We start from the raw sequence: 20,045 nt of genomic DNA on the forward strand, positions 1-20,045 counted from the left end.
ATTAAAAATTGATCATGTTATTATAGAAATTACAAAAAAATAGGATGAAAATAAATTGATTCTAAAAATGGTTTTTTATTTGCAGCATAAGTTTGTCAAAAATATAGCTAAAGGGTGATACGGTCAAAATTTGGTCAAGGGAAAACACGTGTAAATCGGTGAAATCGTTTATTTAAAAAATCAAATTAAATTTCTTTTTCAAGTTTAATTAGTATGGGAGAGTGGGGAATCGATAAAGTAATGTAATGTGAAAGTTAGCCATAGGTTGAAAACAGTTCCCTCTGTTACATTAAAAAACAAGATTTTTGTACAAATGTTGAAAATTCCATTTATCTTTAAAGTGCTCCAAAATGTTGCAGATAATTGCGATGAGTTCTCATATTCAAACGATGCGTTCAAATCTTTTCTTAGTTAATTTGTTAGAAGTGGTTTATTTAGGTAAAGTATTAAGAAAATGAGTTAATAGCTTGCAATTTACACAAACATTAGGAGTACAGGAGAATATATGGTTTATTCATTCAGATCACAACACAGTCAAAAGTGTCTCCAGATCATATCCTTTTACCCAATCTCCTTAACAAAATTATTTGCTAGGATGCAGAGGTGACCTCGGTCCTAAAGCGCAAATTTATGTCTTTCATCCCTTTCTCTATTTTCCTAACTATCCATTGACTACTAGGACGTGGCCGGCGCCGTTATTGATGTTCAAAGAGAGAGCATCAGTTTTGTACATTGAGAATGGGCTAATCCCAAGTACCATTCTTTTGACCCTTGTACAAAATTGATGGCCTCGGTCAATCACGGAGTAGCAACCATTGGCGATGTGGAATTCGTTCTACTGAGCCACACCAGCGATCGTGGAGTTCAAAATGCTATATGTAATTTATTGTTCTTTGAATATTACCGTTTTGCCTTAATTGAAAACTCAACTAAACATGTAAAGTTTCAAAAAATCTAACATTTTTTTCTCATACAAACATCTTTATAGTAGAACAGCATTTTGGATTTACGATTTAAGGTGGATGTGAGTAGTCAATCAAGCTAAGCTAAGCTAAGCTAATTAGTATGGGAGAGTGGGGAATCATGGGCCACTTTTTTTCGTTGTTCCATAACTTCTTTATTATAAAAGATAAAATGAAAATAAAAAATGGTATGGTTTTCTACATTTTCAAGGTATCATAAGGTATTTTTTTTTTAAATTTTTTTATAAGTTATTTTCTCCAAATTCTGACGGTTTGAAAAAAGCAATATTTTTTGGATTTTGAAAAATGGTGGGGAAACGTCGGCCACCAAATCCAAATTGACCAAATAACATGCAAAGTTTATGAGTTGACCCAAAACTGTGATTTCCTAATTCGTTTCGTTATTTAAAAGCAATTTCAGATGATGAAATAAAAAAAAGAGCTGGGTATGATCGCATAGATTCCAAAACCTGGCTCGCGAACGTTTTGGCGAAATTTCTTATATAGGATGGACAAAATATTTTTCATAACTCTTCATTTGGTATAAGAAAACTTTGCAGATTGGTAAAACGTATTTTAAGTTCTGAATATGTATAAAAACATAAAAATATAGGTGATTCAAGATGTGTGGCCCACGATTCCCCACAAGCAATGATTTGCAAATTGGTTGCGTTTGTGTGACTTATTGATGTTTCATCAAAAATTCCTTTTCCACGTGAAAGATAATGACAAAACTAAGATCATAAGCGTAGGAGCATATTTTTGTTATGCACTTTAGGTTCCCCATCGATGAAATTAGCGGGTGTTTTTTTAATTATGTAAGTAAATTTTTCTAACTTTTTTTAGCTTGATAAATTAAAGAAGCATATGATGCGTATTTCAGTCAACAACATATAGGAATACATGCTCACGCAAAGCGACAACGATGACAGTTGGTTTGAGATTTTTATCTCAACACACATCTGAGATATTAAAAGTGACCCACGTTTCCCCATGGCCCACGATACCCCACTCTCCCCTATGAAATTCAGGGAAAATATTCAGTTAGGCCCCCGCTTTTCCAAATCCAAATTGCCGAGCCTTACGCTTATCCCCTGCCATCAGATTTTGTACAGCCACCTTGTCCACCTTCTTCGCCGCAGAAAGCCAGTTTGCCTTGAACTGCTGCTCGTCTTTAGCAGTTTTTTTGGTCTTCTTTAGGTTCCGCTTGACAATAGCCCAGTATTTATCAACTGGGCGAAGCTCTGACGTTGTTGGCGGCGTACCACTCCATGGCCTTTTCACCGTAATGGGAAGATGCCAAAACCGGCCAAAATAGTACGGAACAACCGTGTTTCTTCAGGAAAGGCAGCAGACTTTTATTCAAACACTCTTTCACGTAAATTTTTCGGTTGACAGTCCCGGAAGCTATGAAAATGCTGCTTTTCAAGCCACAGGTACAGTTGGCTTGCCAAACCAGATATTTCTTCGCGAGCTTTGACAGTTTCATGTGCTTGAAAATATCTGCTACCTTTCCCCTTCCTTTTGCCGTATAAAACTCCTGTCCCGGAAGCTGCTTGTAGTCGGCTTTGATGTTGGTTTCGTCGTCCATTACCACGCAGTCAAATTTCGTCAGCATCGTCGTGTACAACCTCTGGGATCACGCTTTGGCCGTCGTATTTTGTTTATCATCGCGATTTGGAGTCACTACCTTCTTGTAAGTCGATAGTCCGGCTCGTTTTTTGGCTCGATGCACGGTTGTAGAAGATACACCCAGCTTATTTGCGGCATCTCGGAGAAAGAGGTTAGGGTTTCGCTTGAAACTACCAGCAACTCTCTTTGTCGTCTCAGCGGCTTCCGGTTTTCGATTTCCCCCCGATCCAGACTTCCTAGCTGTCGACAAACGTTCCCCAAACACTTTAATTACATTTGTAACGGTTGATTTGGCAACTTTTAGCGATTTTACCAGCTTTGCGATTTTCGCGATGCGCAAGCAAAATTTTGATACGCTGCTCTTCTTCCTTGGACGGCATTTTGACAACTGAAGAGTGAATTTCAAAATCAAAATAGGAGCAACATTCTACACACACACACCTTCAAAACGAGGGGTGTTCAGGTTTTTTAAATGAAAAATTGAAAGAAATACATCAAGTTGATATTGATCAAATTTTGACCGTATCACCCTTTATTCCAATCATAATTTCTTTTAATTGTATCATATTAATATTCCTTTTAATTTTTAACATTCCTATAGGGACAGTTTATCTTACTCTAAATAGCACCGTTTGGCACATTTTTCTAGAATATTAACTTTTAATCAATCTGCAGGATTCTTTCACATTACATCGGAATGTTTCTCAAAAACATTTTTACTGACAATTAAGTTTGCTTAAGTAAAGCTTCAACAAGTTATGATCAACTACACATCACTCAGATGACTCCAGTAAAATTAAACATGTTTATATTCTTGAAAAAAATTCACATAAGATTAGGATTTATTTTGGTCTTAAAACATGTGGCTTTTGGCATATAGCATGTGATTTTTTGGAGTTTTTGAGTTGAAATTTTACCACTGTGCAATGGATTCAAAACTCTTACTCAAATTTATTATTACGCTCTGACTTTGAGTTTTAATGAAATCGCTGATTACTGGTAGAAAATCGTGAAATCTGCCTTATATTTGAGACACTAAGAGCCAAAGGTTTGTAAATAAATATAAATAAATAAATAAATAAATAAGTGCAAAAATGATCGATTTTGAGTTGATAATGCCAAACGATTTTATATTTCAAACTATACTATGTATTTTTTTTTATATTTCAAAGTTTTATGTACATACTTCTAGGTTCTAAAACAAAATTTTGAAAAATATATGAAAAATGCCTAAACACAACAACTTAAAAGCGTGTTTTCTCGAAACTAACTTTTGTGCATTTTACTCCTTTGGCTCCAAGGGTCTCATTTTAAAAATAAAATCAATGATAAAATCAATAACGTGTAATAAGTCCAATCGGGAATTTTATGAGAACAATCAGAAAAGGTTTGGAAAAAATTCAGAAATCAAAAATTGTATTTGAGTGGGCAGAAGAGACATTTTGGTAGAAAATTTGTCTGTATGATCCGAACTGTACTTTCTCGAAGCGATATCTCAGGAACGGTTAAACCTAGATACATAAAATTTTCTGACTTTTCCTGAAATGAGGAGCCCTATAATTTCCCATTTTTAAATTTTTAAATAGGATTACCAGAGTCACCCAGCAAATAAAGGAAAATTAGCCGGTTAGGGCCCTATAGACCCGGATTAATGTTTTGGTTATAAAATCAATACTACATAACCGATTTTTATAAACACTTCAGTTTTGAAATGGTTTCAGATGCTTCGTTTCGTTTTTTTGGTTCTCAGAAAACGACCTTGCATCCAAAAAGTCCTTAAGAAATGGGTGTTTTGCGTCAAAGATAACTCATTTGGTTGAAGTCTTATTGAAAGACTCTTGATTGGTATGAATTCGGATAGATCGTAATCTTATATTGAAATAATAAAATTGCTTGATTTTACAGATCACAGCTAGTAATTTGAAAAGTAAATTTAAAAAAAATTTCAATGATTTCATAACTATACTTTCATGACGATTAATGAATATTGATAAAAAAAATTTGTCGTTTTGTTCAATTATATTTAATTCCAGCCGAAAGTAATGAAATAATAATGAAGAGGCTGATAGGGTGACCAACTGTAGTATTGAATTGTAGAATTTCAACATATTGAGAACAAAATCTGAGAGTAAGTTGAAATACGGCTCAGCGAATTACCAAAATCCTTCGTTTTATGTTTTTTGTAGTTCTTAATATGATAAATATCGAGGAAGAATGACCTTAATGAGTAAAATTCCTATAAATAAAGGAAAAAAATATAAATATCACAAAAAAATGAAATTTAGTTAGTTTAAATTGGTTTTCATGTTTTTATGGAATGTAAGCTACATATTTTTCAGTAAAAAAAAATGATTTTTCATTTTTTTTTCTTGTATTTTTATTCATGAGTCATGAAATATGCCTTCGGAAACACCAAACTTTTTTTACTTCAAATGAATCTTTAAGTCAGGCAAAGTTTAGCTGACGTAAAAAAATTTCATCATTTCTACCGGGATGGTCACGATCTTTGTTAAAAAAAAACGCCATATTTTTTGCCATTTAGTCTTTCGGATCAAGTTTCAGAAATTAACAAAATTATAATTTTTTTTTCTTCTTAAATAGATTATGAACATGTCTAAAATTTCAAAATGGTATTATTAATGAAAATTAGTTTTTATGATACAGCCAAAATAGTAATCCTGGTCTATATGACCCTAACCGGCTAATTGTCCTTTTGTCACCATAAAGGAAGGTGAATGTTGAATTTTGTTTTAATTAAAAACATAATACAAAGGTAGATACCTCAAAATGTTATCAACTCGTATTTCATTAGTATAAATGACAGCTCGATTCAGCTTACCTAAAATATCGGCTTAAGAACTGTCAAAACACAAAAATAAAACCGCGAGAGCCCCCGGGACAAGATAGGATGGGAGTCGTCGGTATGAAGAAATAACGACAGAAAGCTTAATCAGCCTCACTCAATGACGGCTGCTGAGCCTGATGATGCTGATCTTGTTGTAGGGGTCTTTCGAATTTCGAAGGGAGAGACCCGCGCACAACGCACCGTGCTTGAAAGATTTGACAACACGGTTAGCTGTCTGAGGGCTGGGCTTTTGAAGCACAAATTTCTGTCGCCGTGCCGTACTACGTGGGCGTTATTGTGCTTGCCCTCAACGAATGTGTTGGACGCAAACATTTTTGCGCGTCATCGTTACAACGTTTTTGCTTGGCCAGGGGCGATATTTCAATTTGCATTCATGTTTTGCTTTTGTGAAAATATGACAAGAATCGTTTTTATGCTCGTGTTAACGAAAATTTGAGTCACCGATAACTTAAGGTTTTTGCGTGTTGGGCAAACATTTTTCATACAGTTCATGCAAATCGGGAAGCAGATTGTGGACACCGTGCCGAATCGGTGCTCGAAATGATCAGTATAATATTTAGTTGCAGATATCACCTTCATAAGATTAACTATATAATGTTTCTACCATAGTTTTCTTAACTGATATTCAATTCATAAAGCTGGATTCAGATTTAGATTCATGTATGATTCTAATTTTTTTATTTAATTCTCAGTTGATTCCATATTTCTGATGCTGATAAATTTAATCCTACAACCAGAATCTTAAAGAAAAAATACTGCAGTGAAAAGCAATAATAATGTTATGTATGCTAGAAATAGAACAGATGTCATAAGTGGATTCCTGTACTGTAAGTGTTTACAGCAGGAAGCGGAACATATTATAAACAGTGCATTAAACAATCCGTCACTTTTCATTGCGAGAAGTATTTCTTGCGTGGAGTACTGAAGTGTAAAAGATCGAGGGATGCGATTTGAAACTTTTTCCTCTCGTCAATTTTATTTTTTCAAATAGTTCAAATCTAAGAAAACGTTTATAATATGTTGGTGAAGTATGAGTTATAAACGCAGGTTTGTGTTGGAATTGAGTTAATCTTTATTTATTTCCTTCGTCAAAGTCTTATAAAATAACTTAATACTATTGCGAGTATCATCTCATCATCATCTATTATCATAAGCGCGCTCTTAGGTAAATCTAAAACGACTTCCTCAATTAACCTTTCAGATGAAAGAGGTGTTATGACCCAGTACACAGATTTGCGAGAAATTCAACAAACACTTTTCCACAGTTGGAAAGAACCTGGCTAAAGAGATTCCAATAGATATTTACTGAGAATGATCATTTGTCTCTAATCGAATAGGTAGAAAATACAATCTTCTTACGACCAGCTAATGTAAACGAGGTTCGACTAGTGATTTTTTCACTTTAAAATAAAAAGGGTCATGGTAAATAATTTACCGTGGTTGAATTAAAAGGAATCTTTCGATTGCTTTGATTCAGTTGAATCATTCAACCAAGTAGGCTCACAACACAACAGAGTGGTCAAAGGGGTCGTCCATATCAACTGTTTGATGTTTTCGCGATATTAGCTTTATTTTACATCGCATTGAGATAAAAATTTCCACATAGAAGTTTTAAGTTGCGAACAATCAATTCCAGGTATCAAATTTGAAGTCAGGGGTCGGCCGTTTTCGATTGAAAACGTTCACTGAAGAAGGTAGTAAGTTGCTATCGAAATACTGATATATGAACTTTTCATTTACCGTGGTTGAATTAAAAGGAATCTTTCGATTGCTTTGATTCAGTGGATTCAATTATCGAATTTCTGGCCATGGGACGGTAAATGAGGTCGTCCACATTAAAAGTTCAGTGGTTTGTGCAATAATTTTGTGGAAGGCAGTCAATTGAGTCAAGCAGAGGAGTCGTGGATATAAACAAATAGCTAATGTTTCTGTTGAAATGTCGTGATTTTGCAGCCAATTGAGAAGAAAACACTCTCACACACATTTTATTAAAAAACCAATCAACCTCTTAACTTGAATTTCAAGTTGAAGGACAAGAAATAGTGGCGACTGTTAAATGTTTTAACCAATATTGTCGAAAAAATGCATCGGATTTAATATTCTAAACTCAAAAAAAAAAAAAAAAAAGGATTCGAACCCAAAAGTTTTCTTGCCGATACCGGAAATCGAACCCAGTACGCCTGGGTTACCAGACTTGCGCCAGCCTTTCCACTAGACCACATCAGCGTACGGGATCAGCTAGTTATTCATAAAATCCTATGTCGATGTATCAAATCCTACAGAAAACAACGTTTAAACTAATCAATACAGTTTTTGACGGTAAGGGGTCACCGTCACTTCAACAAAAAGAGTAGCGTAGTTTCTGAGATATTGAGGTTTTAATAGTAAGAGTCCATAAAGTCCGATTTTCGTAGACTTGTTGTAAATTTTTCAGATTTTTAGAATTTTATTTGCAAACCTTTACGTTTGAAATAAAAATATAAAATTTTCGAAAACTCTATGGAAAATGCCCAAACACTACTACTTAAAAGCGTGTTTTCTAAAATATTATATAACCCATTTCACTACAAGATCCTCAAATATGATTTTCGAAAGTGCAAATGCAAGCAAAATTTGGAAACAAATTACAAAATGCGTAACGGGGGACAAGGGCTCGTATAGATACAGATAGAGTTGCATCTACCACCACATGCGGAAACGTCCGCACTGTAAGTTTTCCCTTGTGGGGTGGACCACGCTTGGCCTACTAATATGTGGTGGTACATGCAACTCTATCTGTATCTACCACTTCATAACAGTAGGCCCGTGAGGAACAAAAATTTGATATGTAATGATAATGCTTCTAAATAAATTCTACCGGCTCATTTTCACCATATTTCATTATATAAAATTTCTATCCCACCTATATAAAAAAATCATAATCTTTTGATGTCCCTACTAAAAAGGACATCACTTTTCACCGCTAAGGCCGATAAATTAAAGTAACATATGTCAAGATAATGGGCTTTTTCCTGCGAGTCACGTAAGGAACCTCATTCAAAACCGGAATATTCGTATAAGGAACATGTTGAAACATACGATTTTCGGATTTGAACGAAATCCGGCTTCTCCGTCGACACATCCAAAACACATTGTTTCAGTTCTCCGTTTGTTTTGGTCAATTCGTCTATTGAGACCAATAGCGATTGATCATCGATGATTGTGGATGAGAGGTGATGATGGTAAACACGGTACAATTGTTTACGTAATCACACTGTAAACTTAAACTATTCATACTGCGGTTAGCAGTTGCACTGCAGTGTTGACAGGTTATAATGAGTTGTAATCGCACTTTACTCATTGAGAAATGAGTACTCCCCTGGTTTGGAAGTATGAAAAGTGGAAATCGACAAATAGCTATCGCTAATGTAATGTGTTGTTATTAAGGAGCTTGACGAACAAACTTAAATAAAGATTAACTCTGTTCCACCACTGAAACCTGCTTTTTCAACAGGTCATGGGCCCAGATACGTCTAGATTTTGGAAAAACGAGTTAGTTAGAGGGGTACTCTCAAAACTTGCGGTTAGAAAGTTCATCAGCGACAAGCCAGGAGCCAGAGGACCATCGCAGATAGCCGTAAGGGATACTCTCGTGCTTTGGCTGTGCGCTGTGATAAGCAGTTATGAGCTGATCCAAGCGCAGAGTACCGTCAGCGCAGAGGCCACGAGATGCTCCAGGTCAGTCAGAAGGTGCCACTGGAGTTCGAGGCCGGGAAGCCGGGTTCCGAGAGAGTTACTCTCGATGCCGACACGAGCCGCGCTGTGGTTGGCAGCATGATTTCATTTCCGACGGCCTGGAGGTTGTCTCTCAGGATCTATTTGCCGAGAGGCTTACTCTTGTGATGTGGAGCTACGCTGCGATCAATAAGCGTCAGCTCATCCAAGCCTACAGTACGATTTTTCTGTGTCTTTGGAGAAGATGTTTTGGGCGACGGTTAGTTGCCAGGAATTTCAGCAACGGATCAGAGCCAGATCGGACTCATGCTGTTGAACGTTGCTCTTCGGCTTCTCGGGGCGCTCGAAGTGTTGAGGTAGCGGAACGAAAAGCCATTAAGCTGCAAGTCGGGGTTATTCTCGAGCTTGGTAGCTGTGCTGCGGATAGCATGCACATTGCACAAGCTTGCATTCGACGGTAGTAGTAGGCCAGCCCGGCGGATAGGCATTGGCAAAGCCTTAAGTGTGTTCAGCTGCTAATTTTACCAATGGTTCCGATTACCAAAGATCTGTATCGGTTCACGTATACATGACCTATGGGAATTTAATTTCGTGGTCCACGAAACGTCAGCAGACGGTCAGTTTGTCATTGACCGAAACTTAGGACAACATCCCTTGTATGCAGTACCTGGAGGAAGCGTGGATCCATCAGCGGATGGAACCTTTGGATAAAGTATGAAGAGTTCATCAGCAAGGTTGTGAATCAGCATCAGCAAGTTTCTGTAGATTTAATTAGAAGATTTAGACGTTTGCTACGGTTAATTGAGATATGAAAATCCTCGTTTTTTTTAAACGAACACAAACACATATACGATCTCAATGAAATTTGATGTTTACCCGAAAAGATTAACTTAACAATTTTTAGGCGTATATTTTTGCGAGGATATGATGGCTAGCATTTTGGAAATGGAACTTAATTTACATTCCAATTTTTAATTTAACTAATCTTACATGCAAACAGTATTTTCAAGGTATTTAAAAATTCTGCTGAAAAATTCAAATAAAAATTCTGCTTATAATTGTGAAAGGCAGACTATTACCCCAATTTACCTCATTATGATCGATGACAAGCTGCTGTCAGTCATATGATGAGCCGGAGGCACATTCTCCGAATCGGTCGCGCTTATCTCCGTTGATCTTTTTGCCCCGAATAGGGCACGGACTGTTTCCGATTATAAATAAGCACGGCGACGCGGCGTTATAGGGAATGCGAATTGGTTTCGCATCAGATCAAGCGACTTTCTCGGTCCTGGTTTGTTTATATGCGTATTTGATGTAACCGATCAAATCGGCTAAGATTATTTTGTTTCTTTACGCCACACCATCTCACCGTAATGGGACCATCTAAAGTCAGCTGTTCCATTCATAACAACGGACAGAACTCGGTAGCTAGTTGGTTAGTTCGTGTCGTGAGTGTTATATTTTTACTCGCCCGATCAAAGACGTTTAATCGCTCTCCGATCCGCGCACTTTGAATGACCAGACCATTCATTCGGCTTAGGTATTTATTAGTCATTCAGTTCACACTCGTCAAGCGATTCAAGTGAAAGATGAACGTTGTCCTCGAGGAAAGTTTATTTGCAAATAAGGTCGACTGAAGGTAATCGCGGATCAATCGCCGCTCATTGGTATTCTCTAATTGAAGCGATTTTTTGCTGTTTTTTTTTTTTTTTTTAAACAAATGCTACCGATTTTTGATTTTTCTTTTCAATATTTCTAGCTAAATTTAAAAAAAACAATTTACAAAAATACGAGTGGCCCAGTTTCTCATTCGAGAAATCGTAGCAAAACAAATCATCAACATTGCAGAAAAACTGACACCTTAAGGCTAGTAGAACACAAAAAAAACATCTCGCTAAAATTAATATGCGAAAAATGTGTGTGCTGAAGTTTTTTTTTCTCAGTGAAAGATATTTTTAGCCAAAACCAAATTAATTTGTTGTTTTTTTTTGTGGTAAGCTTCTTTCAAAATCCTGATCGGTTTCTCATTTTCTGTTTCAAATTAACATAAACTTCCAGTTTTGCCATGTTTTTTTTTAATCTCCAGTTTAAGATAACAGGGACAATTTTTTTGTCGGTGCTACCATATCTCACATGTGTCTTCGATATGTTGCGCCGGATGTTCAAAGAAAACACATTCGTGCATCCATTCCATATGCGCGGTAGTTTGTGGTTTATTTTTTAACGGTTTTATGCTTTTTGGAGCAAAACAGCACGCCGACATCATAAAATGTACCCGACGAAGGCGACGACGGTGTTCATCATAAATCGGCATGATGTCATCGCCAGCAAACATTCCTAACCTTCCTTCTCATTACCCATCCTTCCATCTTCAAATTCCCAAAAGCTGAAAAAAACTTATTGGCTCGCGTTTATTTTTTAAATTATTCGCAGAACTGCATCTTGAGCTTCAGGGCAAAGTAGAATCGAAGACCATTAAGTACAGCAAGTGGTTAGGTTTTATTTTCAGATTTGAACACGTTTTCGAACGCAAATTGACACGAATGGGTGTGTTCGTTGAAAGTTTTCTTTTCTCCCTTCTTTCCTTGTCGTTTCTGCTGCCAAACACTACTGAGATGGCATTTTCAAGGATAAGATCATGTTACGCGGTACAATATTGTATCAGGAATATATAATATTCTTGTAAGAAAAAAAATTAACCTGATAGCCTTTACGGTTAGTTTAATCAAAATTAAAAATTCACACCATCACAACTTTTTGAAACAATAAACCCTCTCAATAACTTTGATCGGTAGGATCATTTATGGTCAAATGATAATTGATTGGGGTTTCATTCAAATGAGCTGTAGCAGTGGCTACCCATTAATCATGTCTAGATACATTTGGGCTCGATCCCCAAAATGGGCTTAGACAAAATTGGAGACCTATCGTATTAACTTCTTAACAACGGACTCTATCGATAATATACGAGCCCTTCCGAAATGCTCGTAGAAATAGACGTGAGTAGTGCGATTAGTTCACGCGTCATCGGTTGGGTCTCGGCTGAACCATACTACCCCACTGAATCGGTGTGATTGTGTAGGGTAACCAAAATTTCTGTTACACATATGAAGCAATAACACTAGTTTACAAAATTTGGAAAAAAAAAACTTTTTCAAACGTGAATTGGATTTTGAGGTATTTTGCTCGAGAGGAACAAAAAATACTGGTTTTTCTTGATTAACTTTTTACTTCACGGGCTGATTGCTTTTTAATTTACTTAAAGCCTAAATTGAGACAAATATTTCACTCGAAAACTCGCAATAACTTTATTGTATCAAGTTCAACTCAATCGTGTTGCAGCCTTCGAGTGGAATATTTGTCTCAATTTAGGCTTGAGGAAATTATTCATACTAAACAGGATATTCTTCTATATATCAAAAAATTTATATCTAAGCAAATTTATGTCAAATAAATGATGTTTAAAATTTACTTAATCAAAGAGTTGAACTGACTATAATTGATCTGAACTCTTAACTTACTTTAATAATATAACTTAAATAAAATGAATAAAAGACTAATAAAAACATATTTTAAAAAAATGATGATAAGTTTTAATCGCCGATCACGCTTCCTATACAGAGTAGTCTATTGTACGGCAAAGGCGTACCACCACACTTTCATGCTTTCCAATAAAAAATGCCCTAGACTTTCAGTTTCAACACCTATCCAAACTTTATCCTTATGAAGCTCATCTGATGCTTGCCTATCCGCCTATTCTTCATGCCTTTACAAATTCTTCTACCTAGCATTTCATCTCGCCGCACGTGTCAATGAACATATTAAATTAATTTAAAAAAAAATTCATAAAAGACGATCGGTTCCTGAAGAAAAAAGTTAATCTTGAAAAACCAGTATTTTTTGTTCCTCCCGAGCAAAATACCTTAAAACCTATTTCACGTTTGAGACTAAAGCAACATCTCCCCATGGTCAGATCGTTCTAAAATTTGATATGTGATCTTCTGGTTAGCTAACAATAAATTTTGACTTGGAGCAAGTGAGATTTACTTTGTTTAATTCTTCCTATACTATGATAGATACACCGCGGTTCGTTAAATTTTTCAAAAATGAAAAAAATTACTGTTATGGTAAAGTAGCCATAATTTCTTCAATTTTCAATCGATTTTGACAAATACTAAATTGAAATCTTCGTATTGGATTGATGTTCAAGGTCAATAGAAAATCAGATTTTTTAAATGTTACCTTTGAATCTAAAAATTCCACTGAAAAAAAAAATTCTCTTAAAAATGCGTTTTTTTATCATAAAAAAGAGATTTCAAATTAATGTTATGCAGATGGAGATAGGGATAAGGAGATGGAGGGGGGGGGCTTTGGACAAATTTCTCATACTACTTATTTCGATATCCGTTTAAACAACTTATAAATCCTTTTATAAAACAATCTGTGAATCTAAATATTCACTGTGAAAAAATGTTTGTATTTTCGTTATTCGTATATTTGAAAATTGTCATTCTAAGAACTCTTTTACAAATTTCACATTTTTAAATGTAATTTTACAGATGAAAATATCACACTCAATTTTGGTGAAGAAAATGTAGAAAACTAATCTCTCTTCTCCATATAAAAATATCAATGCTTCTCATTCTACAACTACACGTTTGTGAAACCTTACATTAATAAAAAGTCTAAGCTAATAATTTCTATGAGTTCAAAATTGATTGTAAAATTCTGATATATTATTTTTCCTCTGAAGTTAATTGTTGAATCGTGATTCGAAAATATCGTATCATTGATATCAATTCTGGTTTCGATTCTTCGATATCTAAATAAATCTAATTCTTAAATTAGATTATGATAATCAGATTCTGAGGTGTGAAGCTATTGATCTTTTATTGTCATTGATTTTTTTTTTGAATTTCAAACCTATTCTAGATTTTTAATTTTATTTTAACTAAAACGAATGAAATAATAACAAATTTGTGAAAAATTATTTATAAAAAAAAACTGCAAAAACCTATTTTTTAAATATTTTTTTCTATTTCTTTTGCCTAATTTTTTAATCGAATAAAAACTATGAATAAAAGGTTGGTTTCTGATAGTAGGGGAAATAAGGGCATAACGAGCACCTGGAGCATAAAAAGCACTTCTCTTTTCTACAAAAGTACGTATTTTCTTAAATAAATTAGCATCCAGACACTTTATTATGGTGATAGCTACGTTATTAGAGCTCGGATATGCAAAATTTTAGCAACGTTGTGTTTGTTATGAAAAGGACTATCTTGCCTATTTTTTCAGATTTTTAAGATAACGTATGTTTGAGAACCACCTCGGAAATTCTTCATTGTCGACTTGAAAACCCATGAACTGTTCATTTTTTCTGATTTTTTTTTCCCAAATGGTTAAGAAGTATAAAGAACCACTCTAGGATGCTCACGAAGTTCAAACCAAGCATCGGAGTGAGACCTTTGATCTCAAATATGGGTAAAAAGACTAAGGTTATTGAGAATAATTGAAAATAGACCCCTTAACTATGCAGTAAATCCGTAGACATCAAGTGAATATGCAGTAGTGAGCAGTTTAATAGATCGCAATCTGTGCAATCGATTTTTACGCAATGTAACAGATGTGTTCCGATGAACAAAGAAATTTATCTTAAAACCGAATTTAAAAGAACAAATTTTCCGAGATGCCTACTCATGAAAAGGTTTTCCAGGTGAATTTGTGTAAAATATCATGATTTTGCAAAGGTTTTGCTCCTGTGGTAAAAATAATAGATCAATACATGACTGAAAAAAGTGTACAAAGTTAGAAAAGGGATTTTATAATAAAGTAAAACTATTTTTGTAAGCAACAATACATTTTTTTTTTTTGTATTTTTACATTAAATATCATACTCCATAGACAGTTTTTCGATCAAATGAACAGTTTTTAAAATACACACGTTTGTAACTGTCCGGATTCTTAATGATCATAGCCTATTTTCCACAAAAAAAGGAATGCTTATCCTTACAGAGATACTCAAAAAAACCAGCTAGGTTCTGAAGGGACGAAAATATTACAATTTTTGAGCACCACGAAATAAGCTCTTATGATCTTCTAATCACCTTGATCTATAATGTACGAACTGCAACATGAAGTACACTACTCCACTATTTTCACCGTCATGAAATTTTTGATTTTTCACTTTGATCTATTTTAAAACACGTTTTTACTTAAATTTGTTGGCTCGGGGTGAACAGAGCACTATTATTCGGGACACGATGAGCGTTTTCTGCTGTATAATCTAGCAGCGAATTCAACACGATATAGTCAACTGAATTATAGTGCTACAGCTCGACTAGTTTACATCTAACGATGTGGCCTATTGGTAAGGTGTCGGAGAGGTAATCAAAAAACTAGCGTTCGATTTCTGTTCGAGGTATTTTTTTTTCCTTTTACCATTTATGATCGATTTTTTTGATTGTTACATTCTCATTATGCCCCTACAGTGACTGGTTTTCAGCTTTTGGTAAAAGTTTTCAAAATGATTTTTTAAGCGTTTTTATCTAGTTTTTCAAATTTCAGCCAATTAGGGAATAGAGTATTGTAGTATTCGAACACAAAACAATGGTGTAATTCACATTATAGCTGTTTTCTATGGTTAAATAAGCGTTTTCCTTTAGGTGGCCATTATGCCCTTATCTCCCCTATCTGAAATTTGTTTTTACGATTTTTTAAAACTCGGCAAGTTGATGTTTTCAATATAGATCGTTCTCTGAACAGCTGTTCATAAAATATCACAACTATTTTTTAAATTATAAACCAAAATCATAAATAATGTTGAATGGTTCGCAAATTTTTAGTATAGTTCTTTCGCTTACAGAATTTTGATTTTTCATCAATTTTCCAACAGCAACTGACAGCAGATCACATACTTCCGACAATCTACATAGTATATCATTTTCCTTTGTCGGAAGTTAGTCGGAAGTCGGAAGTGTGGACTTCCGAAGTTAAATTTGGTGATGATGCAATAATATTATGGGAGCAAAGAGATAAGGGCCTTTATTCTGCGCCGCTCATGAGGTGACGATAGTCGAGTCACCTCACCGTCACAGGACCTTAGCCACCTTATTCCGATAGTCCGAGTAAGTGAAGTGATAGAGGTTCATTCCCAAAGTCCATCCGAAGTGACGTTACTCACCTAAAGCAACTCCTGGAACCGAGGGACTCGGGAGACTCGACTATCGTCACCTCACGCGCGGCGCAGAATAAGGGCCAAGGTATCTAGCGTTTATAAAATTTAAATTTCCATTGTAACAAAGAGTTTCATTTGGACAATTGTGTTATAATTGAAGTGATAAAATGGTTATTCGGTCTCAATAGAAGTATCACTGACCAACACAACAGCTTAATGTAAACAGCTATCGTTTTGATGTTTAAATTAACTTTTCGGCTTGTCCCTATGAAACCTCCAAACAAAAATTTAAACAATTGAGTGCTTATAGAAAAGCAATAGGCTTTTTTTCAGGCGTTCCTGAAGAATTGACCGAACATTAAAAGCATACAGAAACAGCGGAATAAATATAATGAAATCTATATATATAAAAAGCAATTATCTGTATGTTTGTTTGTTTGTTTGTTTGTTTGTTTGTCCTCTATAGACTCAGCCGTCTTAGGAGCTAGAGGTCTGAAATTTGGCATGGATACTCATTAGGTCCAGGAAGGATGAAAAATGTTTTCGGATTTTTGGATGACCCCTTCTGAAGGGGGTCGTCCATACAACACAAATATGGTTTTCGCGATATTGACGTTATTTTTTGTCGGATCATGTTGAAAATTTGCACTTGAGTATTTTGAAAGACAAGAAATCGATTGCAGTTATCAAATTTAGGGTCAGGGGTCGGCCAAAGGGGTCGTCCATATCAACTGATGAATGCTTTTGCGATATTGGCGTTATTATACACCAGATTGTGATGAAAATTTGCACATGAGTGTTTTGAGAGACTAGAAATCGATTACAGTTTTCAAATTTTGGGTCAGGGGTCGGCCAAAGGGGTCGTTCATATCCACTGATTAATGTTTTTGCGATATTGGCGTTATTATAGTTCGTATTGTGATGAAAATTAGCACATGAGTGTTTTGAGGGACGAACAATCGATTACAGTTATCAAATTTAGGGTCAGGGGTCGGCCAAAGGGGTCGTCCATATTCACTGATTAATGTTTTTGCGATATTGACGTTATTCTACATTGGATTGAGATGAAAATTTCCGCATAGGAGTTTTGAGGGACGCTCTTTTGCTTTCAGGTTTCAAATCTTGACTCAGGGGTCGGCATGGGTGATTTTACGATATTCTCTTGATTGAGCATAGAATTGTAATGAAAATTAACACATGGGAGTTTGACAGAAAAGATAATTGATTTCAGGTGTCAAGTTTTGAATCGTGGTAAAAAAAAGGCCGTCCATGTCAGTTGCTCACTGTTTTCGCGATATTGTCGTGATCATGCATCGGATTGAGATGAAAATGTTCAGATGAGGGTTATAAACTATGAGCAATTGACTCCAGGTAGCATGTTCCGTGTCAAGGGTCGGCGAAAAGGGCGTCTATATTCACTGTTCACTGTTTTCAAGTTCCTGACGTTAATTTACGCATAATTTGAAAAGAAAAAATGGCACAAGGGAGTTTTGAGGAACGTAAAGTTGTTTTCAATTATCGAATTTCGGGCCATGGGACAGAAAAAGAGGGTTTCATTGAAAGTTCAGTGTTTTGTGCAATAACTTTTTTGGAGGCAGTTAATTGATACCAATTTAAGTGTGAAGGTCAAGCAAAAGAGTCGTGCACATAAAGAAATAGTACATGTTTCTGCCATAATGTCTAGATTTTGCAACCGATCGAGAAGAAAACACTCTCACTTAAATTTTAATAAAAAGCCAATCAACCGTTTAATTTGAATTTCAAGTAATAGTAATAGTAGCAAATTTAAACACTGTTGATTTTTTTTCCCCAAAATTGACGAAAGAATGTTTCGAATTCATTTTCATAACTCATTTTGACGTACCAATGATTTAAAGCGAAACGAAGTTCGTACGGGATCAGCTAGTACCAAATAAATTATAATTTTTGTTCAAATTCAAAATTGGATAACTAATAGTAAAATTTTGATTTTTTGTAATTTCTCTAGATCCAGAAAACCCCTGAAGATTATCTGGTAACATCGAAACCTTAATTTCCAAACACAGTCTTTAAAATGCGGTTCCATTTGCTGTTTCCCCACGCGCGTACTTATCCACTCACGCAGAAAATTTATTCTTAAAGCCCTCTTCTGCTTCTCATACGTGAAGCTTCAGCTGATCCGACACATCATTACACGTGATCTTCAAAAAGTGAAGGCCCGTCGACAAGCCCCACAACAACTGGTTTGCTGCCTAGTTCGTCGTTCGACTGACCGCGCGTGGATTTGCATAATCCAAAAGTTATGTCAAGCGAGATGACTCTGTCCACACATTAGGGGGTTGACTTTTGTTGACTTCAACAGCGAGTGCCCTACTGCCGATTCACTTCAATGGACAGAAGTGTTTTCGGAACTGTGATTGGGATTTCGATATCGAAGACGAAGGGTAAGGTCATCGAAAGACAGAAAAAATGACAAATTAACCGGATTTCCCAAAGAAGATGGTTAGGGTTACCAAATCAGAAGACGTTTAAGAGAAAATTCAAAAACATAATGGAAATAAATTAGGAATTGAAAATTAAAAACTGGAAAGAAAAATGAGAAATAAGAAACAACAATTGAGAAATCAGAAATGACTAAAGAGAAATGAGAAATGAGAAATGAGAAATGAGAAATGAGAAATGAGAAATGAGAAATGAGAAATGAGAAATGAGAAATGAGAAATGAGAAATGAGAAATGAGAAATGAGAAATGAGAAATGAGAAATGAGAAATGAGAAATGAGAAATGAGAAATGAGAAATGAGAAATGAGAAATGAGAAATGAGAAATGAGAAATGAGAAATGAGAAATGAGAAATGAGAAATGAGAAATGAGAAATGAGAAATGAGAAATGAGAAATGAGAAATGAGAAATGAGAAATGAGAAATGAGAAATGAGAAATGAGAAATGAGAAATGAGAAATGAGAAATGAGAAATGAGAAATGAGAAATGAGAAATGAGAAATGAGAAATGAGAAATGAGAAATGAGAAATGAGAAATGAGAAATGAGAAATGAGAAATGAGAAATGAGAAATGAGAAATGAGAAATGAGAAATGAGAAATGAGAAATGAGAAATGAGAAATGAGAAATGAGAAATGAGAAATGAGAAATGAGAAATGAGAAATGAGAAATGAGAAATGAGAAATGAGAAATGAGAAATGAGAAATGAGAAATGAGAAATGAGAAATGAGAAATGAGAAATGAGAAATGAGAAATGAGAAATGAGAAATGAGAAATGAGAAATGAGAAATGAGAAATGAGAAATGAGAAATGAGAAATGAGAAATGAGAAATGAGAAATGAGAAATGAGAAATGAGAAATGAGAAATGAGATATGAGAAATGAGAAATGAGAAATGAGAAATGAGAAATGAGAAATGAGAAGTGAGAAATGAGAAATGAAAAAAATGTGACCTTTAAATGACTTTATTAGTTCAACTCACGTTACCTAGAATAGGCTTATAACAAGTTCAGATGTTATTTCTACTACATTTATTCAGATGCATTATTTTATTATTTATGGGTGGTTTAACACCAAAAACTATTAGGTACTAAAAATGGGCGGATCGCAGAGATTGGATGATGACGTAGCAAAACAGTTTGGCTAAAAGACACGAGAGTGATGTTTCAATATGGAAGCAGCAGTCGTCGTGTAAATATTTAGATTCTCAATAATTTATC

General features: G+C 35.1%; 1 protein-coding gene across 4 annotated transcripts in view; it reads left to right on the plus strand.

Annotated features, from left to right (window-relative positions):
• Window positions 1-20,045, plus strand: part of LOC129745644 (uncharacterized) — a 190,375-nt gene that overhangs the window by 140,267 nt on the left and 30,063 nt on the right. Inside the window, exon 1 of one of the 4 annotated variants that reach the window (XM_055738864.1) lies at window positions 10,791-10,813. The exons of the other annotated variants lie outside the window; for them this stretch is intronic. The gene's annotated coding sequence lies outside the window, so the exon portion shown is untranslated. Of the gene's footprint in view, window positions 1-10,790; window positions 10,814-20,045 lie in introns of those variants that run through there. 4 annotated transcript variants of the gene reach the window in all.

Source organism: Uranotaenia lowii, chromosome 2 (assembly GCF_029784155.1).
Source record: "Uranotaenia lowii strain MFRU-FL chromosome 2, ASM2978415v1, whole genome shotgun sequence".
Taxonomy (NCBI): domain Eukaryota; kingdom Metazoa; phylum Arthropoda; class Insecta; order Diptera; family Culicidae; genus Uranotaenia; species Uranotaenia lowii.